The sequence below is a fragment of the Hemiscyllium ocellatum genome, chromosome 34 (genome assembly GCF_020745735.1).
Source record: "Hemiscyllium ocellatum isolate sHemOce1 chromosome 34, sHemOce1.pat.X.cur, whole genome shotgun sequence".
In the NCBI taxonomy this organism is placed as follows: domain Eukaryota; kingdom Metazoa; phylum Chordata; class Chondrichthyes; order Orectolobiformes; family Hemiscylliidae; genus Hemiscyllium; species Hemiscyllium ocellatum.
The window spans coordinates 1,855,655-1,871,862 of NC_083434.1; positions in this window are offsets into that span (position 1 = coordinate 1,855,655).

Here is a 16,208-nt window from a genome sequence, read left to right on the forward strand (position 1 = left end):
AGGCCACCCTATAGAGTTCTCTATAGGCATCCAAATAGGCACCCGGAACTCTATCAACAAACACATCAAGTTAAACCCCCATCTACCACCCCCCCCTCCCCCCGAGAAAAGGAACCGGAAGTGATTCATCACAGGAATTAAAATTACCACAGGAAATTACATCACCAACCTAAGGAAACCCAAACATATAAATAGAAAGCAGGAATTTTCAGCAATGCTTTGCCTGAGGCCCACTGAAGATGTTACCTAGTATGGTGATGAAACGTCTGGAAATGGACATTCCAGCTCAGCGAGCAAACCTACATCCAAAACCTCAACCTGAGCTACAAATCTTCTCAAACCTTGCTAAGGCCTCCGAATACTTCCAGAGATGTAGATGAAAGGATAGCAAAGATGATTGTTGATAGGAGTGAGGGTGACAGGGTAGTTGTTATGAGGGCTTTAACTTTCCAAATGGGGTGTAGGTTTGCTCGCTGAGCTGTAGGTTTGATATCCAGACGTTTCATTACCTGGCTAGGTAACATCATCAGTGGCGACCTCCAAGTGAAGCGAAATTCCATGCAAGGACTGCTAGAAACACTACGTAGGACAAACAGGAAGAAAGTTAGCCACCAGGATACATAAACACCAGCTAGCCACAAAAAGACACGATCCTCTCTCCCTCGTAGCCCTACACATGGAAGGAAAAAAAAACACCATTTCGACTGTGACAACACATTTATCCTGGGACAGGCTAGGCAAAGACATGCCAGAGAATTCCTAGAGGCCTGGCACTCCAACCACAACGCCATAAACAAACACATAGATCTAGATACCATCTATCAACCCCTCAGAAAATGAACAGGAAATGACATCACCACAAACCCCTGGAACTCCATCCAGGACAAACATATAAATAGAAAGCAGGAAACAACAGCTTCACTTCACTTGGAGGTCACCACTGATGATGTTACCTAGCCATGTAATGAAACGTCTGGATATCAAACCTACAGCTCAGCGAGCAACCCTACACCCTAAACCTCAACCTGAGCTACAAACCTTCGCAAACCTTGCAAAAACTTTGCAAATATTGACTGTGAATACGATAGTTCGAGTACTTTAGATGGGTCAGTTTTTGTTTAATGCATGCAGGAGGGTTTCTGACACAGTATGTAGACAGGCCAACAAGGGGCGAGGGCACATTGGATTTGATACTGTGTTAGATTTAGAGGTAAGTGAGTACTTTGAAAATAGTGACCACAATTTGTTTATGTTTACTTTAGCAATGAAAAGGGATAGGTATATACAGCAGGACAAGTGTTATTGCCTGGGGAAAAGGCAATTATGATGCAATGACGTAAGATTTAGAATGCACAGAATAGGGGAGGAAACTGCAGGGAATCGACACAATAGAAATGTGAACCGTATTCAAGGAACACCTACTGCGTGTCTTTAAGTATGTACCTGTCAGGCAGGGAGGAAGTGGTCGAGTGAAGGACCCTTGGTTTAGATTAGATTAGATTTCCTACAGTGTGGAAACAGGCCACTAAAGAAGTTTAACTCTTGTCAAGAGGAAGAAGAAGGTTTATGTTAGAATGAAACGTGAAGGCTCAGTTAGGGCACTTGAGAGTTACAAGTTAGCCAGGAAAGACCAAAAGAGAGAGCTAAGAACAGCCAGGAGGGAACTGAGAAGTCGTTGGAAGATAGGATCAAGGAAAACCCTAAAGCTCTCTATAGATATATCAGGAATAAAAGAGTGACTACGGAAAGATTAGGGCCAGTCAAGAACAGTCGTGGAAAGTTGTATGTGGAGTTAGGCAAAGTGCGAAATGAATATTTTTTGTCAGTATTCACACTGGAAAAAGGCAATGTTGTTGGTGAGAATACTGAGATACAGGCTACTAAACTAGATGGGATTGAATTCCACAAAGAGGAAGGTATCAGCAAATCTGGAAAGTGTGAAAATAGAAAGTCCCCTGGGCCAGATGGGATTTATCATAGGATTTTCTGGGAAACCAGGGAGGAGATTGCAGAGCCTTTGGCTTTGATCTTTATGTCATCATTGTCTGCAGGAATAGTGCCAGAAGACTGGAGGATAGCAAATGTTGTTCAAAAAGGGGAATAGAGACAACACTTAATTCAGTTATGGGTAAAGAGTTGATAAATGTTATAAGAGATAGGATTTATAATCATCTTGAGAAGAATAGTTGATTAAGGATAGTCAACATAGTTTTGTGAGGAGTGTGGTGCTGGAAAAGCACAGCCTGTCAGGCAACATTCAAGGAGCAGAAGAATCAACGTTCTGGGTAAGAGTCCTAATCAGGAATAAGGCTTGTGGGCTGGGAGGGGTGGAGCAATAAATGGGAGGGGGTGGGGCTGAGGGGAAGGTAGCTGGGAATCCAGTAGATAGATGGAAGTGGGGATGATGGTGATAGATCAGATGGAAGGTGGAGCGGATAGTTGGGAAGGAAGATGGACAGGTAGGACAGGTCATGAGGGCGGTGCCGAGTGGAAGGTTGGATCTGATTGCATCTGCAGTCCTCACTTTCTCCATGGTTTTGTGAAATGTAGGTCGTGTCTCACAAATCTTATTGAGTTCTTTGAGTTCTTTGAGAAGGTGACCAAGCAGGTGGATGAGGGTTAAGCGGTTGGTATAGTGTATATGGATTTCAGTAAAGCTTTTGGAAAGGTGCCCCACAGTAGGTTTTTCAGAAAAAGCATTTGATATGGCTCCTCATGGTAAGCTCCTGCACAAAATACAGGAGGCATGGGATTGAGGGTGATTTAGCAGTTTGGATCAGAAATTAGCTAGCTGGAAGAAGACAGAGGATGGTGGTTGATGGGAAATGTTCATCTTGGAGTTCACTTACTAGTGGCGTACTGCAAGGATCTGTTTTGGGGTAACTACTGTTTGTCATTTTATAAATGACCTGGATGAGTGCATAGTAGGATGGGTTAGTAAATTTGCGGATGACACTAAGGTTAGTGGAGTTGTGGACAGTGCTGAAGGATATTGCAGGTTACAGAGGGACATAAGTAAGCTGCAAAGCTGGGCTGAGAGGTGAAAATGGATTTTAATGTGGAAAAGTGTGAGGTGATTCACTTTGGAAAGTGCAACAGAAATAAAGAATGCTGGGCTAATGGTAAGATTCTTGGTGAGCAGAGAGATCTCAGTGTCTGTGTACATTGTTTGCACATTCTCCCCGTGTTTGCATGGGTTTCCTCTGGGTGCTCCGGTTTCCACCCACAGTCCAAAGATGTGCAGGTTAGGTGAATCGGCCATGCTAAATTGCCCATAATGTTAGGTGCATTAGTCAGATGGAAATGGGTCTGGGTGGGTTATTCTTCGGAGGGTCGGTGTGGACTGGTTCAGCCGAAGGGCCTGTTTCCACACTGTAGGGAATCTAATCTAATCTACATAGACCCCTGAAAGTTGCCACACAGGTTGATAGGGTTGTTTAGAAGGCATATGGTTTGTTAGCATTTATTGGTAGAGTGTTTGAGTTTCAGATCCATGAGGTCATGCTACAGCTGCACAAAACTCTGATGAGGCTGCATTTAGAGTATTGTATACAGTTCTGTTCACCACATTATAGGAAGGATGTGGAAGCTTCGGAAAGGATTCTGAGGAGATTTACTAGGATGTTGCCTGGTATGGAGGGAAGGTCTTATGAAGAAAGGCTGAGGGACCTGAGACAGTTTTTGTTAGAGAGAAGAAGGTTGAGAGATGACTTAATTGAGACATATAAGATAATCAGAGGGTTAGATAGGGTGGACAGTGAAAGCCTTTTTCCTCGGATGTGATGGCTAGCTTTAAATTGAGGGGTGATAGAGACAGTACAGATGTCAGAGGTAGTTACTCAGAGAGCAGTAGCAGTGTGGAATGCCCTGCCTGCAACAGTAGTAGACTCACCAGCTTTAAGGGCATTTAAATGGTCATTGGATAAAAATATGGATGAAAATGGAATAGTGTAGGATAGATAGGCTTCAGATTGGTCCTACAAGTCAGCGCAACATCAAGGGCCGAAGGGCCTGTACTGCGCTGTAATGTTTTATTTTCCATGTTCTATGTTTTAAGAACAAGTGCATAAAAATTTATTCATGTTCTATCACCATAAAGAAAATTCATGTTTGTGTATTTTTTGCTTCTTTCTTTCCCCCAGCACCCATGTTGTGTGTGCAGATGTAAGATCCAGTGAATGAACAACGAGAGCATAAGATTTTATTCACGTTCCACCATCAGGAAGGAATATCCTGTGTATATATTTTTTTTTCTCCTTTTTTTCACTGCCTTTTTTACGTGCCTCATTTTCTCATGATCTGTTTTCTGTTGGATAGCTTTTTTCTAGGAAGTGCAATAACTGCACAGAGACCAGTATCCCAGCACCAGTAAACTGGCTGTGGCCAGTCAGCTAGGAGTCAGTCCCAGAACTGAGGAGATTCTAAATCCCTTGTTTGTATCTTTTTTCCTTTTTTTAACATTTTTCTCTTTTTTTCTTCTTAACCCCACACTACCACCTAACTGCGGTAGTGCTTCTATTTTCCCCAGCACCCCTGTTGTTTGTGTGTGTGTGTGTGTGTGTGTGTGTGTGTAGGTGTGAGAGACAGTGAGAGACAACAGGTGTACCAATCATTATTCAATTTCCACCATCAGGAGTTCCTCTTTATATTGGTCAGCCAGGGCTTCATGATTAGCCTTGGTTAACAATGTCAATCAAAGACTTCAAGCTCTAAGGTGTACCCCAATCTGGGAGAAATGTTCAAGCATTATCTCCAAGTTCTCCAAGTGGTCTTTAGTTATTAGCATGTCATCCAGATAAATAGCAACCTGGGGTAGCTCTTGTAAAATGCTTTCCATGGTCCACTGGAAAAGGGCACAGGCTGTTGATATGGCAGTCTTTATATTTGTTATAAACCCTTATGGTGTTAATTGTGATGTATGCCTGGGACTCCTCATCCTGTCGCAATTGCAGCAAGGTATGGCTCATGCCCAGCTTCGTATAGAAAAGCCCCTCCACCAACTTTGTGTACAATCCTCTGTGCGAGGCACTGGTTATTTATCCAGCTGTGAGAAGCGGTTTATCATTTGCTTAAAATCCCCATAAAGTCAAACTGAGCCATCAGGCTTCACAATCAGTACAATGGTGCTGCTCATTCTTCAAACTACACTATTGTGATGATTCCTTTACTGTCAGCCTCCTGATTTCGACAACTTTTGCCCGCAAGGCAAATGGCACTGAGTGAGCCTTGCAAAATCCTGACATTGCTTCCTGGTCACCATGTAAACTTACTTTGGCCCCTTTGATAGTCAAAGATGGACAGGGCTGGCAGCCCTTCCTGAAAAACTACTGGGTATTTCACTAACACTTCACTGAGGCAGCCAGTTTCTAATCGAAAAATGTTGAACTAATCCACGTGAATCTTTCTCAATCAATTCCAACCCAATAGGCTTGGGCCTGAGTCTCTTACTACCATCAGTGGTAACTGCACCAACTGCTTCTTAGAAGACAAAGTTGTAGTCTTAATTTGCAATGGTTCCCCAGTATATGTTCTGTCTGGCTAAGGTCTTGCGCAAACTTCAGATTTGGAGGTCCGAGCAAATCTTGTTAAAGACACGGTCTGTAACCATAAATACAGCTGCGTAAATATAAATTTTCATCGGAACTGGGTGACCATTTAACAACATTCATCTTAATTTGTTTCAATTTGGATGTTGCTAAGTAATTGAATTGTTCGAACCCACACGTAGGGAACTTTCTAGGGTGTGCAATTTACTGGGTAGCGGTCTTTGATTTTCTTTCTCAAGTCAGGCCCTATAGGACTCCTTTGTTGTCTTCAGTCTGCAGACCTGCAGCAACTACAATGGCTTGCCAGTCCAGATCCTGAAGAACTTTTTAAAAACTTGGCCGAGGCTCATTTTTCTTGTAAGATTCTGCTGTTGGCTGTCCTAGGGCCCCTATGCTCAGAAATTGCCCTGTGTGAGGCTCTGCAGTTGTCTACACTCAAGTTGTGTTCCCCAAACTCAGTTTGACAGGTGAGGGGGTCCACTTTCGTTGGGATGCTCTGTAGTTCCCATGCATCACTGGTTGCATTTTCTAATGACAAAGCCAGATGTAGTGCCTGTTTGGGGTTCAGTTGGACTTCAGCTAGTAGGCGCTTCTGTATGGTTACACCATTAATCCCAGTTACTAAATGTTCTCTCAGCATCTATTTCAGTGTTAACCATAATCACATGCCTCTGCTTGTCTTAACGTCATCAAAACTCCCAATATGGATTCCCCAGGTTCTCTAACAACCAAATAAAACTGACAGTGTCGCAGAATTAGAAGAGGTTTGGGTTCATAATATTCCTTCTCTTGAAAGGTTTTAGTGTTTGGTGCCTCTGGGTAGGTAAAGCCCCATATAACTGAAACTGCTGCAGGTCTGCAAGCAGTTTGAAGGATTATTTGTGGCTTTTCAGCTGCCCCAATGCGATTAGCCCAGAAGACATATCACATTCTTTCCACATACTGGGCCCAATCTTCGACAGCAGGATCGAATAAGTCAAGCTTCCCAAATAAAGGCATGATGCCAGAGGTGGAGGATTGTTTTTCAGACTGGAGGCCTTTGACCAGTGGAGTGCCACAAGGATCGGTGCTGGGCCCTCTACTTTTTGTCATTTACATAAATGATTTGGATGTGAGTATAAGAGGTACAGTTAGTAAGTTTGCAGATGACACCAAAATTGGAGATGTAGTGGACAGCGAAGAGGGTTACCTCAGATTACAACAGGATCTTGACCAGATGGACCAATGGGCTGAGAAGTGGCAGATGGAGTTTAATTCAGATAAATGTGAGGTGCTGCATTTTGGGAAAGCACATCTTAGCAGGATTTACACACTTAATGGTAAGGTCTTAGGGAGTGTTGCTGAACAAAGAGACCTTGGAGTGCTGGTTCATAGCTCCTTGAAAGTGGAGTCACAGATAGATAGGGTAGTGAAGAAGGCATTTTGTATGCTTTCCTTTCTTGGTCAGAGTATTGAATACAGGAGTTGGGAGGTCATGTTGCAGCTGTACAGGACACTGGTTAGACCACTGTTGGAATATTGTGTGCAATTCTGGTCTCCTTCCTATCGGAAAGATGTTGTGAAACTTGAAAGCATTCAGAAAAGACTTACAAGGATGTTGCCAGGGTTGGAGGATTTTAGCTACAGGGAGAGGCTGAACAGACTGGGACTGTTTGCCCTGGAGCGTCGGAGGCTGAGGGGTGACCTTATAGAGGTTTATGAAATTATGAGGGGCATGGATAGGATAAATAGACAAAGTCTTTTCCCTGGGATCTGGGAGTCCAGAACTAGAGGGCATAGGTTTAGGGTGAGGGGGAAAGATATAAAAGAGACCTAAGGGGCAACTTTTTCACGCAGAGGGTGGTACATGTACGGAATGAGCTGCCAGAGGATGAGGTGGAGGCTGGTACAATTGCAACATTTAAGTGGCATTTGGATGGGTATATGAAAAGGAAGGGTTTGGAGGGATATGGGCTGGGCCCTGGCAGGTGGGACTAGATTGGGTTGGGATATCTGGTCGGCATGGATGGGTTGGACCGAAGGGTCTGTTTCCATGCTGTACATCTCTATGACTCTATGACTCTAAACGCTAACCCAACTCCCAAATGACTGTTGTGAGTGAATACTTTTCAGGCATGTACTGTTTTCTCCTGTTGCCACTATAAGAACTGCATAGAGGCCAGTATCCTATCACCAATTCGTCCTTTATTTACATGTGCACAGTACACTGTGGCCAGCCAGCTTGGAGTCTGTCCCCTGAGCTGAGGAGATTCTAAATCCCTGGTTTACATTGGTCATCCAGGGCTTCCTAATTGGCCCAGGTTAGCAACTCCAATCAAAGACCCCATAGTCAAAAGATCCCTATCCCTACATGTGTGAATTAGAATCAGAATTAAATATTTTATGAGACATGTTTGTCATTTGGACAGTGAAAAAGGTATGGACATTTTATTCGACATCTTGGATGATGTCTGACAAACCCAGCTGAGTACTTCAATGAAGAGTAAAGAACCAAAGGTATGCTCAAGAGAACCATTTATGAAAAGATTTAAATAGTTCCAATCATTCACAGACATATAAATATTTAATACATAGAGATCTACATGACAAACAGTCTCATCATTAACATGATATTCATAGTTTCAGATTATTTTTATTAAGAGGAGCATAAGTAATTCCCCAGTTAATACCCACTATCTTCATAAAATTAAATACATTTAATAGATATGAACATTCAGTAAGCGCTTGGAAAAAGTTTCACATAATGAATGTGTTAGTTAAATTGAAGTTTGATTAGAATTAAAAGATTAAAAGGCAGTAATAGTGTGATTGGCGAAGGCACCAAAAGCAAAAGAGTAGTGATGAACATTTGGTACACAAACTGAAAGGAAACATACATTGGTCTATGATTATTCTTCTTAAAGCAGCAAAGTTCAAGGGGAGTTGAGTAGAGATGTTAAAAATTGCAATATTGATTAGAATAAATTGGAAGGACCACTTTTTGCTGTTACTAAGCTCGGTAGTAAAAGAATACAAATTTAAGATAATTGGAAAAATGCAGGGGGGAGGAAAAACAAGTAGAAAAGATTATTATGAGTTTTATGATCAAAAATCCACTTCCTAGAATGGTAATTTAAGTAGATGCAGAAGTCATTTTCAAAAAGAAACTAGATATAAATCTGTAGACAAATTTGCAAGCATATGAGGGAAAATGACAACAGAAAATGGGGAAATTGGTAGCACTTTCAAATAGGCAACACCATTATGATAAGTGAAATCGCTCATTTTGTGCTGCACGATTGTGATGCTTTACATTTTGCTTGCTTTCATTGCTCTCTATGACTAGAATATCATTTTGCCCTCACAGCTTCTGAGGCCCTCACAACTCCTGAAAACATTAATTACAATTAGCCTTTATTGTCACATATACTCAATGAATATAGTGAAAAGTTTATATGTCGCCACTTATGGCACCATCTTAGGTACAAAGGTACTGAGATACAGTTTCTTTAGTTACAAGATCTGAGAAAATAGAAAAATAAAATGTCCAGTATTGCAGAAATAAAAGTTCAAAACCATGGTTTTCCAACCCAGCCTACACTGGCACCTAGTCTCCAGTCTGCACCTGGCTTCAGTTTGAAGATCATGAGACTGGGAGATCACTACAGACCACCATGTCAGGCCAGGAAGATGCCACGCTAGGAGGCTGCTATGCTAGGCTGTTAGGTCATCATACTACACCATGCCGGAAGACTGCTGTGTCAGGCCAGGAGGTTGCCATGCGACTCTGGGAGGCTGCTGTGTTAGGACAGGAAGGTGCCACGTTGTTAGGCCACTATGGGAGGGCACTGCACTAGGCCAGAAGATTGTCATGCCATGCCAGGAAGCCGCTATGCCAAGACACAGGTTGTCAGTCATTGGAGGCCAGGAATCATCGCCAGAGGTCAGGATTCATCACTGATAGAGAAAAAGAAATTTAAAAAAACTAACAGGAGACAAATAAAATATAGACCAAGAATGGAAAGAGCAGACAAGCACTAGCTGGAGCGTCCTGCCCTGTTGCCATCTTGGACCTGATTTCAGATTGCAAAGAGAAAGTCAGTCTGTTATGGACCAGACCAAACACCCTCAAAATATATTAGTAAGATAAACTAGATACCAACTTTTTCTTATTTTTAAAGGCAGGTGCAAGGCAATGTATTCCAGATGCAATTTGGTTAAACTACTAGGTTTGAAGAAAAACACACTTTATTCTTACACTATAGTGAAAATACAAACAAAAGAAATAAGAATTGAAATAATTTAACTCTACTGAAAAACGAACATAATAATAACTACCAAACAACTGTTCCAATATAATAACATTCCAGAAACACACACTTTGCAAAGGCAAATTTAACGGAATACATTGTCTTATGTGCAATCATCCAGCCCAAGAGGGAAGAGTATCAGATGAAAACTCAAGTGTTTTGCTGTAGCAGGAACAGAAATATAGCAGTTTCCAAACCCCAACAGCTACTGAAAGTTAAACTAAAATCTGAGTTCTGTGGGAGCTTAACCCATCCCATTCATTCTGCTTCTATTATTCCAATTAAAATAAAAAGTCTCCAAGGCCTCACAAGCTGCTTACTTTACTGGCTTGGAGAAAATCACTCGCGACCTCTGACTTAGCATCTCTTCATTTTCAAAAGAAAGGACAACATACCCCTCCTAAGGCCATAGTATTGCCATAATACTGATAATTACTCCTATTAGCACTGTTCTGTGCTTTCAAGTATGGTGATAATGTCAAAGCATCATGGAATATAACCACAGAATCCCGACAGTGTGGAAGCTGGCCATTCAGTCCGTTGGGTCCACACCAACCCTCCCAGACCTATACACCCCTTCTCTATCCCGGTAACACAGGAAGAATGTGCAAATTCCATACCGACAATTACCCAATGGTGGAATTGAACCCAAGTCCCTGGCCCGGTGAGGCAGCAATATCTACCATTCGAGCCATTGTACTGTAATTTGTAAAAATAAATAACATTGTTTTAAAAATATAAAATGTAGGGACTAAGTTATCCTATAGCAATGTTTTAGAGCAGTAAAACTGTGCTATTTTCTGGGTCTGTAAATTGTTAAGGTGCAAAGATGGCCTTTAGTAGAATGACGTGTTGTTCCTGTCAAATGTGGGAGATTAAGGGGAAATTTATTGTTCCCAATGATTATGTCTGCAGGAAGTGTGTTCTGTTGTGAATCCTATGGATTGGTTCGTGTAGCAGTAAGAGGCAATGAGGAATATACAGGAGCCAGTGGCTGTGATGGATGGCAATTTCAGGAAGGTAGAAAAACCACAGATATAGTCAGGTAGATGAGTTACCTCTAGGGAAGATATGAAAAGTCGGCAGATAGCGCAAGAGTGTCTTGTGGCTATTGCCATCTCAAGCAATTGTGTTGTTCTTGAAAATGTACGGGGTGATGGACTTTCAGGGGACTTTCAGAGACTGACTCTACTGTAATGAGGAGTACAAGCAATCTATTGTGAGAGGGCATTCTTTAGTCAGAGGCACAGACAGATGTTTCTGTGGCCAACAGTGAGATATCAGAGTGCTATGTTGTCTCTCTGGTGCCAGTGTGAAGGATGTCTCTGAGAGGGTGCAAAATATTCTCAGAGGGGAGAGTGACCAGCAGGAGTTTGTTGTTCATGTTGGTACCAATGACATAGGCAAGAGAAAAGGACAAGGTTCTGAGGACAGAATGTAGGAAATTAGGCAGGAGATTACCCTCGTAGACATACTTTTTAATAAAAACTGGATTATTCCCATTGCCACGTGCTAGTGAGAGTAGGAATAGAAGGATAGAGCAGATGAATGTGTGGCTGAGGAGCTGGTGCAGGGGAGAAGGATACACCTTTTTTTAGATCATTAGAATCTTCTTCGGGTAGAAGTAATCTGCATAAGAAGAACAGCTGCACCTGAATTGGAGGGGGATTAATATACTGTAAAGGAGATCTGCCAGTGCTACTTGGGAAGATTTAGATGAGTGGTGGTGGAGAGATTGGGGAACACCCAGGGATGTAGTGAGAAAGGAGATCAGTCTGATATTGGTACAATTGGGAAAAGGAGTAAACTAAACAGTCGCAAGCAGTTACAAAGCAAAGAATGAGGTAGGACTGATAAACTGCATTTATTTCAATGCAAGAGGTGTAACAGAGAAGGCAGATGAACTCAGGGCATGGTTGGGAAACATGGGACTGCGACGTCATAGCAGTTCCAGAGACATGGCTCAGGCATGGACAGGACTGGCAGCATAATGTTCCAAGGTGTAGATGAAATAGGAAAGATAAAAAGGGAGCAGAAAAGGAGGATTACTGGTGTTTTTGATTAGGGATAACATTATGGCTGTATTTAGGTAGAATATTCTGGGGACTACATCCAGTGAAATTACTTGTGTGCAGCTAAGAAATAAGAAAGGGATGATCACCTCATTGGGATTGTATTATAGGCCCCCAATAGTCAGTGTGAAATTGAGAAGCAAATTTGTAAGCAGATCTCAGTTATCTGTAATAATAATAGGGTTATAATGGGAAGAGATTTTAATGTTCCAAGCATAGACTGTGACTGCCATAGATTTAAGGGCTTTTATGGAGTGGAATCTGTGAAGTGTGTATAAGAAAATTTTCTTATTTAGTATATGGATGTACTGAACAAGGAGCAAAACTTGACATTCTCTTGGGAAATAAGGCAGGGCAAGTGACTGAGGTGTCAGTGGAGGAGCACTTTGGAGCCAGCGACCATAATTCTATTTGTTTTAAAACAGTGATGGAAAAGGATAGACCTGATCTAAAAGTTAAAATCCCAAATTGAAAGAGGTCCAATTTTGATGGTATGAGGCAATAACGCACGGTGGCACAGTGGTTAGCACTGCTGCCTCACAGCGCCTGAACCCGGGTTCAATTCCCGACTCAGGTGACTGACTGTGTGGAGTTTGCACGTTCTCCCCGTGTCTGCGTGTGTTTCCTCTGGGTGCTCCAGTTTCCTCCCACAGTCCAAAGATGTGCGGGTCAGGTGAATTGGCCATGCTAAATTGCCCGTAGTGTTAGGTAAGGGGTAAATGTAGGGGTATGGGTGGGTTGTGCTTCGGCGGGTTGGTGTGGACTTGTTGGGCCGAAGGGCCTGTTTCCACACTGTAAGTAATCTAATCTAATCTAATCTAAACATTCAAAAGTTAATGGGGATGGTGTGGATATTCACAAGTGAAGGGATGGCTGGAAAGTGGGAAGCCTTCAAAAATGAAACAGCAAGAGTCGAGCGATAGTATGTTCCTGATAGTGTTAAAAAATGTGGTTCTGGAAAAACACAGCAGGCCAGGCAGCATCCGAGGAGCAGGAGAATCAATGTTTTGGGTATAAGCCCTTCTTCAGCATCTGCAGTCCTCACTTTCTCCTGTTCCTGATTGTGTGAAGGGCAAGATTGGTAGGTATAGGGAATGCCAGATGACTAGAGAAATTGAGGCTCTGGTCAAGAAAAGAAATGAAGCATGTGTCAGATATAGATAGGAGGGATCGAGTAACTTCCTACAAGAGCATTAAGGCAGGAGGGCAAAAAGGGGACACGAGATAGCTTTGGCAAGTAGGGTTAAGAGGAGTCTGAAGAGATTCTACAGTGACATTAAGGGCAAAAGAGTAACTAGGGAGAGAGTAGAGCCCCCTAAAGATCAGCAGGACTGCTTGTGCGTGGAACTGCATGAGATGGGTGAGACATTAAATGAGTATTGCACATCAGTGATTATGGTGGAGAAGGATAAGGAAGCTAGAGAACTTAGCAAAATAATTGTGATAGCTTAAATATTGTCCATTTTACAGAGCTGGAGATGCTGGATGTCTTAAAATGCATAAAGATGGATAAATCCCTGGGACCTGATCAGGTGTACCCTAGAACCTTGTGGGCCTTGTGGAAAGCTAGGGAAGTGATTGTTGGGCCCCTTACATAGATATTTGTACCATCGATAGCCACATGTGAGGTGCCTGGCTAAGAAAGGCGATAAAGAAAACCTGAGGAACTGTAAACTGGTTAGCCTGACTTCAGTGGTGGTAAGTTCTTAAAATGGGTTCTGAGGGACAGGATTTACATGTATTTGGAAAGGCAAGGACTCATCAGGGATATTCAACATGACTGTGGGTGTGGGAAATCGTATGTCATTACTTTAGAGTCACAGAGATGTACATCATGGAAACAGACTCTTCGGTCCAACTCGTCCATGCTGACCAGATGTCCTAAATTAATCCACTCCCATTTTCCAGCACTTGGCCCATATCCCTCTAAATCCTTCCCCATCCAGATGTTGTAATTGTATCAGTCTCCACCACTGCCTCTGGCAGATCATTCCATATCTGCACCACCCTTTGTGTGAAAATGTTGCCCCTTAGGTCCCATTTAAATTTTTCCCCTCTCACCCTAAATCTATACCCTCTAGTTCTGGACTCCTCCAATCCAGGGAAGAGATTTTGTCTATTTATCCTATCCAGGCCCCTCGTAATTTTATAAACTTCAATAAGGTCACCCCTCAGCCTCCGACACTTCAGGAAAAACATCCCCAGTCTGTTCAGCCTCTCCCTATAGCTCAAACCCTCCAACCCTGGCAACACCTTTGTAAATTTTTTGAACTCTTTCAAGTTTCACAACATCCTTCCTTTAGGAGGGAAACCAGAATTGCACACAATATTCCAAAACTGGCCTAACCACAACACAACATGACCTCCCAACTCCTGTACTCAATACTCTGACCAATAAAGGAAAACATACCAAATGCCTTCTTCACTATCCTATCTACCTGTGACTCCACTTTCAAGGAACAATTAACCTGTAATCCTAGGTCTCTTTGTTCAGCAATGCTGCCCAAGACCTTATCGTTAAGTGTATAAGTCCTGCCGTGATTTGCCTTTCCAAAATGCAGCAACTCATATTCATCTAAATTACTCACTCCTCAGCCCTTGGCCCATCTGTATTCCTGATGAAGGGCTTTTGCCAGCAACGTCGATTTTCCTGCTCCTTGGATGCTGCCTGAACTGCTGTGTTTTTCCAGCACTACTCTAATCCAGAATCTGGTTTCCAGCATCCGCAGTCATTGTTTTTACCCATCTGATTAAGATCACATTGTAGTCTGAGGTAGCCTTCTTCACTGTCCACTACACCTCCAATTTTGGTGTCATCTACAAACTTACTAACTATACTTCCTATATTCACATCCAAATCATCTATATAAATGACAAAAAACAGTGGACCCAGCAGTGATCCTTGTGACACACCACTGGACACAGGCCTCCAGCCTAAAAAGCAACCCTCCACCACCACCCTCTGCCTTCTAACTTCGAGCCAGTTCTATATCCAAATGGCCAGTTCTCCCTGTATTCCATGTGATCTAACCAGTCTACCATGAGGAACCTTGTTGAATGCCTTACTGAAGACCATACAAGTCACATCCACTGCTCTGCCCTCATCAATCCTCTTTGTTACTTCTTCAACAAACTCAATTAAGTTATCAAAACATGATTTCCCACGCACAAAGCCATGCTGATTATCACTAATCAGTCCTCACCTTTCCAAATACATGTACATCCTCTCTCTAAGAATTTCCTCTAACAACTTGCCCAACACCGATGTCAGGCTCACTGGTATACAGTTTCCTACCTTTTCCTTACCACTTTCTTAAATAGCCAACCTCCAGTCTTCTGGCACCTAAATTGTAACTGTCAATGATCCAAATATCTCAGCAAGGGACCTAGCAATCAGTTCCCTAGCTTCCCACAGAGCTCTAGGGGACACCTGATCAGGTCCTGGGAATTTATCCACTTTTATGCATTTCAAGACATCCAATACTTTCTCCTCTGTAATATGGACATTTTTCAAAATGCACCATCTATTTTCCCACATTCTATATCCTCCATGTCCTTCTCCACCGTATAAACTGATGCAAAATACACATTTAGTATCTCTCCTATCTCTTGTAGTTCTACACATAGGCTACCTTGCTGATCTTTGAGGGGTTCTGCTTTCTCTCTAGTTACCCTTTTGCCCTATAAGTACTTATAAAACCTTTGGATTTTCCTTAACACTATTTGCCAAAGGTATCTCATGTTCCTTTTTGCCCTCCTGATTTCCCTCTTAAGTATACTCCTACTGACTTTATGTTCTTCTATGGAACTTGCTCTCTGTTGTCTATAACTGACATATGCTTCCTTCTTTTTCTTGACCAAAACCTCAATTTCTTTACTCATCCAGCATTCCTTACTCACCTTACCTTTCACCCTAATGGGAACACACTGTCTATTGACTCTCTTAATCTCACTTTTGATTCAGTTTTTGAAGAAGTGACGAAGAAGACTGATGACAGTAGAGCGACTTCAACAAGTGTTCAACAAGGTTCCATATGGCAAGGTTAGATCACATGGGATACAGGGAGAACTAGACAGATACAAAATTGGCTCAAAAGGAGGAAACTGAGGGTGGCAGTAGAGAGTTGCTTTTCAGACTGGAAGCCTGTAACCAGCTGCAAGAATTGAGACTGGGTGCACAGGTTTTTATTTGTCATTTATATAAATAATTTGGATGTGAATATAGGAATTATGGTTAATAAGTTTACAGATGACGGCAAAATTGGTGGTGTAGTGGACAGTGAAGCAGGTTACCTCAAAGT